Source organism: Penaeus vannamei, chromosome 12, assembly GCF_042767895.1.
Source record: "Penaeus vannamei isolate JL-2024 chromosome 12, ASM4276789v1, whole genome shotgun sequence".
Taxonomy (NCBI): Eukaryota; Metazoa; Arthropoda; class Malacostraca; order Decapoda; family Penaeidae; genus Penaeus; species Penaeus vannamei.
In genome coordinates, this window is record NC_091560.1 from 17741075 (window position 1) to 17748574 (window position 7500).

At 44.9% G+C, this 7500-nt stretch overlaps 1 long non-coding RNA gene across 1 annotated transcript in view; it reads left to right on the forward strand.

Annotated features, from left to right (window-relative positions):
* The window catches only part of LOC138863623 (uncharacterized), a 31393-nt gene that overhangs the window by 903 nt on the left and 22990 nt on the right, over positions 1-7500 (forward strand). The window lies entirely within an intron of this gene.

Here is a 7500-nt window from a genome sequence, read left to right on the forward strand (position 1 = left end):
AAAAAGTTATGAACAGATTTTTATGGAATTTTTATCAGAGGTGTGTCAGCCTAAGATGCCATCAAATTTTTGGATCATGATCCGGATCCAGGATTTTTTTTAAGGATTCATTATCATTGCGAGACAGGGAAATGACAGGTGCGCGTGAGAAAAAAGGTGATATTGATGTAACTCTTCAGTTGTGAATATCTTTATTGCGTCCGGGTCCCCATCGCCTCGGCAGAGGTTCGCGCTCTCTGAATGCTTCTAGTTATGATTACTATTATTCATTACATCATTGCCGGTATCATCATTATGTTGTTATTATCACACTTTTTATTATTTTCATCAATATATCTACCATATTATTATTATTATCATTGTTATTATAATTATTTTTATCATTATCATAATAATAATTATTATTATTGTTAAAATTTTCATTATTTTTATTTCATTAGTGATATCATTGTTTCCTATTGCTAGTAGTAGTATAATTCATGTTATTATTTTCATTTTCATTATCAATATCATTATTTGCCATTCTTATGAACATCATAATCATATTTATCATTTTTACTATTCTTATCATTTTATTATTGTTGTTGTTATAATTTATTTTCATTATTATCATTATTATTATTATTATTATTATTATTATTGTTATAAATTATTATTATTATTATTATTATTACTATTATTATTATTATTATTATTATTGTTATGATAATGATAATAATAATAATAATAATAATAATAATAATAATAATTATTATTATTATTATTATCATTATTATTATTATTATTATTGTCATTATTATTACTATTATTATTTTCATTATTGTTATTATTATTGTCTTTATTATTATTATTATTATTATTATTATTATTATGATTGTTGTTATTATCATTATTATCATTATCATTATTATTAATGCTATTATCATTGTTATTATAAAAAAATATTATTATTATTACATTTTCATCTTTATTATTTTTCATTATCATAGTAACAAGAACAATACTTACAATAATAATCATGGTGATCATATTACTATTATTATTGTTATTATAAATATTATTATTACTACTACTACTACTATGGGTCATTCCATGTCACTTCACCTAATGAATTAAACCCTACCCCTCTAAATTTAATGAAAATGTCATGCTTCGCCCGGGCCTTTTCTCTGGAGTGGCCCGGCCTGTGTTAACTATTTCTAGTTAGCTCAGATGTTTTCTTTGAACTGCATGCTTATCGCGGTGGCTGGATTGCAAGCAAGCGATCCAGCTGCCACGGAGAAAGCATGTTGCACACCCTTTTTACCAGCCCGGCGGCTGTGGTGGGTGGTCCCTGCCTCAGAAATTGTGTGTGTACACAATTCTGCAAGTAATGTAACAGGGTGGCGTTAGGCTCGCCGCAGTGTTTACATGACCTCCCAGACTCACTGTCAATAATTTGCCAAGCGCATTGGTAACCTAGTCTTAGTCTGAATAGTATGACTTCGGTACCTCTTTTTGTGTTTGGAGGAAGGGCCAGTGGCTCATAGCCTGAAGCATCTGAGTACCACTTGGCAGCGAGCGATTTTGTGATGTTTTCTCTATGTGCTCCCCGGAGGACCGCACACGCTGCAGCTTTGGTACCTTGGCTCAGTCCCCTCCGGCTGGGTTTAACGATCATGGAGGATGGGGGCATACCCCTGCCCTTTTCGGCTAGTTTATCAGCAAGCTCGTTCCCTTGTATGCCTATGTGGCTTGGGACCCAGTTTATGATGATTCTTCTACCTTGACTAAGGATTCTTTGGGCTATGTTTAGTACTGTTGTCAAGAGGTAGATGTTATCTGGGGGGCATGCTATGCTGTAAGCTGTCAATAGTTGCTCTTGAATCTGTATGAATGACAATGTGCCCTCCCCTCAGTGATGCGTGTGTCAATGCTTCCATGATCGCAACCGTTTCAGCCTGAAGCGTTGAGGCATTGTCAGTGACCCTAATGGATGCTGTGGTATCCTTTGTTACAAAGCCGGCGCCTGCAGTATGGTTTATTGGATCCACGGATCCGTCCGTGTAGTATGTTATACTACCCGGTGGATTTATTTAATCAATAACCCTTTGTGCTTGTGCCTTTAGGCTAGGCATGGAACATTGATCTTTTTTCATTGTGAGATTTAGAATTGAGAATTCGATCATTTCGTTTGCCCACGGCGGGGGTTCTTTGTAATCAGGTGGAGGGGAGTCCATACCATTGGCAAGCAATGAATCTTTTAGCTGAAAGCGTATCGAATCTCTGGCTGTATGTGTGAGCCAGGAATTGTCCGCAAACAACTGGTAATCTTGTAGGCGTCTGAGAACTCTTTGTCTTAGGAGTTTGTGGGTGCCTGCAGGACCTTGGAAAGGAACTGTGCTGCCATTAGATCAATTCTGGTGTCCATGGACGTTAAATCAGCTTCCATGAGGAGGTTGATGACCTTTGTCCACTTAGGTGCACCTAGAATTATCCTGGCTGCTTCGTTTTGTATTGTTTCCAGTTTTTCTTTTAATGTGCTGGAAGCAATGAGGGCGACAGATGCATAGTCAATAATAGGACGGACAACATGTACATAGAATGATCTTAGTACTTTGTGTCCTGTTCCTATGCGTCTCCCTGTCATGACTTTCATGACTGACAGTCTTTCCTTGGTTCTGTCAAGCAGGTATTGGATCTCCTTTTTGAAAGTGAGTGTGTGTCCTATCCATACACCAAGGTATAGATAGTCCTTCACCCATTCCAGATCCATACCCTGTATAGTGAGTTTTTTGTTTCTGACATTGGTTCTCAGTGCCATTGCTTTGGATTTTGCTGCTGATATTTTTAGACTCGTCCTACAACACTCTTCGGACACCAGGTTCAGACAACGCTGAGCTCTAGTAAGGCAGTGATTGCCAGAGGCTATGATTGCCAAGTCATCTGCATAAGAGATGATACTGCATCCCTCTGGCAGGTGAATGTCGAGTATGTTGGACATGAGGGTATTAAACAAGGCTGGACTAAGAACCCCTCCCTGAGGAGTTCCATTTTCAAGTGGCATGTGCTGTGAGAGGTGGCCTTGAAATCTGACATTTGCTGATCTATTTTTAAAATAGTCAGCTATCCAGGCCAAGAGTCTGCCTTTGACTCCTTTGTGGATTAGGGTATCTTGAATGGCAAGCGGACTTGCCAGTTCAAAAGCCTTCTCCAGGTCAAGGAAGACAACCACGGCGGGCGAAGTGCAGATTGTGCTTAATAGTGTAGAAATGCTATGAGCAGTGCTCTTACCCCTTGTGAACCCGTGCAGGTGTTCATGGGGGGGGACCCGTTTTCCATCGGAGCCTGTTGAGTACCATCTTCTCTGCTGGTTTACCCAGGCAGCTGAGAAGAGAGATGGGACGGTACTTGCCAGGCTCCTTTGGTTTTGGGATGGGAACTATTGTGGCTTGTTTCCAGTTCTGGGGCACCGTGGCTGTTTGCCAGGATTTGTTGATAACCTGCAAGAATGCAAGTTCTCCTGCAAGGCCTAGATGCGAAATGATGGGATGAGAGATCCCATCAGATCCCGGTGCTGACCCAGAACTGGATTTGTATGATTTTCTTAGTTCCCTAAGAGAGAACAAGGCATCTGTTTCATCAGCTTCGAGTGCCTTGTCTCTTATGACAGCAAGTCTTTCTGGATTTAAGTTTTGTTGTTTTTCTCTCATCATTGGAGGCAGATTGCTGGTGCTAGTTCTGGCAGAGAACTCAAGCACCAATCTGTTAGCCTCTGATTGTGGGTCATGATGAGTGCATTTCGGGGCTTGGCGGCTTGTCGCTTGCCTGACCCGTTTCCACAACTCTGTAAGGCTGGTCTGGTGCCCAAAAGTTTGGCACCATTCCAGCCATTTTTCCTGCCTTACTCTGTTGGCAGTTTCCTTGGCATCCACGACAGCTTCCCTTAACAGGGCCAGATTGTCGGGAGATCTTTGCCGTCGGAAGTTTTTTCTTCACATATTAACCCTGTGGTTGACCTCTTTGATCTCGTCATTATAGTACCAGGCGTCTTTGTGAGTTCTGGACCATGGGCGAGTTTTGGGAATGGTTTGTGAGGCTGCCTGGTTTATGGCCTGGATTAGCCTTGCCTCTAGCACATCCACGTTTTCATTATTGTTATTGGGTTCATTGTCTTTCAGACATCAAGCCAAGCCATCCTGGAAGGCAAACCAGTTGGCCTTGTCTGTTTTCCATTTAGGAATGTGATGTGGTCTTTGGGCTGGACTTGCATCCATTAGTGTGGTGACTATGCCATAGTGATCACTAGTAACCGTATCATCGACACACCACCGAATTCTCTCCACCATTGTTGCAGTGGCAAAGTTGAGGTCTAGGACCCCTCCCTTCACATGCGTTGGTTCTTTGGTGTTGAGAAGAGCGATCTCAGGGAATGTCTCAAGCACTTCTGCTATGTGAATGCCTGCCGCGTTCGGTCTTTTGCGGGGATTCAGCATGGCCATGTGTGCATTGAAGTCTCCCCCTATGATCACTCGGTCTTGTGCTGCAGTAGCACAGACCTGGTTTAGATCTAAGCTCTCACACAGTGGTTTGCTATAAATATTGTATATTTTTATAGGGCCCCCAGGTAGCTGAATCTCAACAGCAAGAGATTCAACACCATCTCCACAGTGCGGCGGGTTGGCTATTAGGGAGCACGGGATAGCTTCTTTTACCAGGGTCATCAGGCCTCTAGCACCATCCAGGTTTGGAGTGGTGAAGGCATGATATCCTGAGAAGCACATGGATCCCATAGTTAGTGTCTCCTGGAGCATGACGACGTCAATGCTCCTTGCTCGCACAATTGACTGGAGAAAGGAGTTCTTGCTTTTATAGCTACAGATATTCCACTGCAGTATGCTTAGATTGTGTGCCATGATGGTTACTCAGTGTCACTTGCTTCAGCTTCAGATGCCCCAGTGCTGGTGGCATCAGATAAATACAGATCCTCGATGATTGAAGATTGTACAACTTCCTCTAAGTCAGACACTCCGGTTAAGGCTCTACCGAGGGGTGTGGGGCCTAGGTTGGAAGTGCCACCTCGGGTCAGAGGGCGAGACTTTGGCTGTACAGACTCGGCCTGCTGCACAGTTCTAGCTTCCTTCCCTTCAGAGCTGCCACAGTTTGGGTCATAGCCGTCATTGCGACCTGCACTGCTTTCTCCGCCTCCTCACTGGTCCTCCCCAAGGCTGTTGATACTGCAGAAACTACAGCACTCAACAGGAGAGTCATATCTTTCTCGTCAAAGAAAAGATTATCATCTACTGGGGGGACCATTGCTGTGGACTTTGAACCTTTTTCCCTTTGGTTCTTTTTTGTGGTTTTGCCACTAGCAAGCTTGGGGAATTCCTCTCTGTTAGAGGTATCCAATTTTCGCTGTGGGGGCGACTCCTTCCTCTTAGGAGGTCGGGGAGTCTTTACTTTTTTTTTTTTTTTTTTTTTTTTTTTGCCCCATATGTAGGTGCCTGGGGGCGCAGGGACAAAGTCAGGACGCTTTTTGGCTAGCTCCTGCTTTTTAATCACTGCCTGTTTCCTGACAGAGCAAGCCAGGCTCCAGGCATGATGCTTTTTGGCACAGTTTGGACACTTGGCTGTTGTGTCCTTCTGGCCATCTTTGTGTGCCTTAATACACACTTCGGTTTCGTGTGCCTCGCTGCATACACCACATTTGGCTTTGGCCTTGCAGTTGGCCTGGCGATGCCCAAATTTCTGGCACGTGAAACACCTCATGGGCTCTGGCACATGTGTCCTGAGCTTGTATGAGCCCCAGTTACCCAGATCAAGGGTGGTGATTGGGGCTCCCTTGAGGATAACCAGGACTTGCCTGGTTGGAGACTTCCCTTTGGTCATGCGGGAAGCCTCCAACACCTGTGGGAGAGACGTGATCATCTCCACGTCGAACCCTAGTGAAAAGCCATGTAGCACCATCTTGGACTTTTTCTCTTGGGAGGTCAGTGGTGAGATACACACCTTTCTCCCGTCTTTTAGCACCTTGATTTCCTGCAGGAAGTTCATGGTGGCTTTGTCTTTGGGGGCAATGCCCTCATCTCTAGATTGTCGAAGTCTTCAGGCATTTTTGGTACCTTAAACCGCATTAGTCGACTTGGGGTGTGCTCTGCCTCTTTTTCAGAGCCAGTTTCCACCCTTCGTCACCTCACGCCTCCCCTTTGCAGGGGTTTAAGGCCTTTAGAAGTGGGGCAGCTGGTTTGGCTGGTTCAGCTGGAGCCCCTTCTTGACTGAGGGAGTTCTGAGGGGAGTTCAGGTTTCCCTCAGTCTGGTGTGCATGGACGGACTTTGTGTTTGGTGTTTCTGTCATGTCCTTGCTCGGTTCAGCAGGCCGGACACGTTCGGCCTGCTTTTGATTTTTCTTTCGCCCCCCTGCAGCCTTGAAAGTCTCCAGGGTGACTGCCATGGTCTGACTCCTTTTTTGGTCATTTAGAGAGTTGGAAACAGATTGGTCCCCTTTCGGGGATTATCTTTATACCTCCTCTCTTAAGAGGGGCCTCAAAAAAAGCTCTGATCCCTACACTCGACCCTTCAGCACCACAGGACAGGAGATCCCCCTGGGTGGGCTGAACTCGGAGTTTTGGTGTGGTAAACGCTCTGCACCCCAATCCTGCTACAAGGGGGGTGTGATCACGTCACCGCAGCCCAGGCGAATGTTGGAAATCAACGTTTCCCGCAGGCCCAGGCTGCACCAGGAAGTCAGGAAGAGAGGGTAAGAGTTAGGCACCGAAAAGTCGCCCTTGATGTGTGGCCACAAATTATGTCCAGGACCAGAGGGTCCAGACCAGGGAGCGGTAGTGGGGCACTTACTACAAGAGAAGGCCTGGCCAATTGTCGCGGCGAACCACGATAAATTGGCGGAGCTCTCTGTGTAGTTTGTTGTCAAAGAGTATCAAAATCAAGCTCAAGTCTGGTGGCTTTTGCTCTGGAGGATCACGCCAAGTGAGTGACAATAATGCCTCGCCAATTGGGTGATCTCTCTCTGCACACCACAGGGGAGAGGGCCTGTGAAGTGTGTACACCACAGGGGAGAGGACCTGTGTCATGTTGTGTCTTGCTCAGCTGGAGGATCGTGAGTGATGAACTCGGCCCGGGTGCGGGAGCTTAAGTGGGTCTGAGCTGTGCCAGCCACTCGGGAACGAGGGGAGCCTGCGGTCCAATGGGCCAGCCGTGAGGTGTCCGTGGTCAACCAATTAGGTCTCGGTATGCGTCGTCGAGAAGCTGCTGATGGTGAGGGCGAGAGGACAGGCTGTGGACCTGGACCCAACCTGGGGGAAGTATGCTCCGCTGCAGGTTGCGGGGGTCGGCTACGCTATAACTGGAACCACTGGCCCGACTTTCAAAAATGAAGTATATTTGGAAAGGGGAAATCACAGGGAATAACAATATGATATTTATTTTATTTTGTGAGTGATTTTAGGTTCCATAACCTTTTGACCTATATTTTGACCTTGAAATTGACAATTTGGGACAATT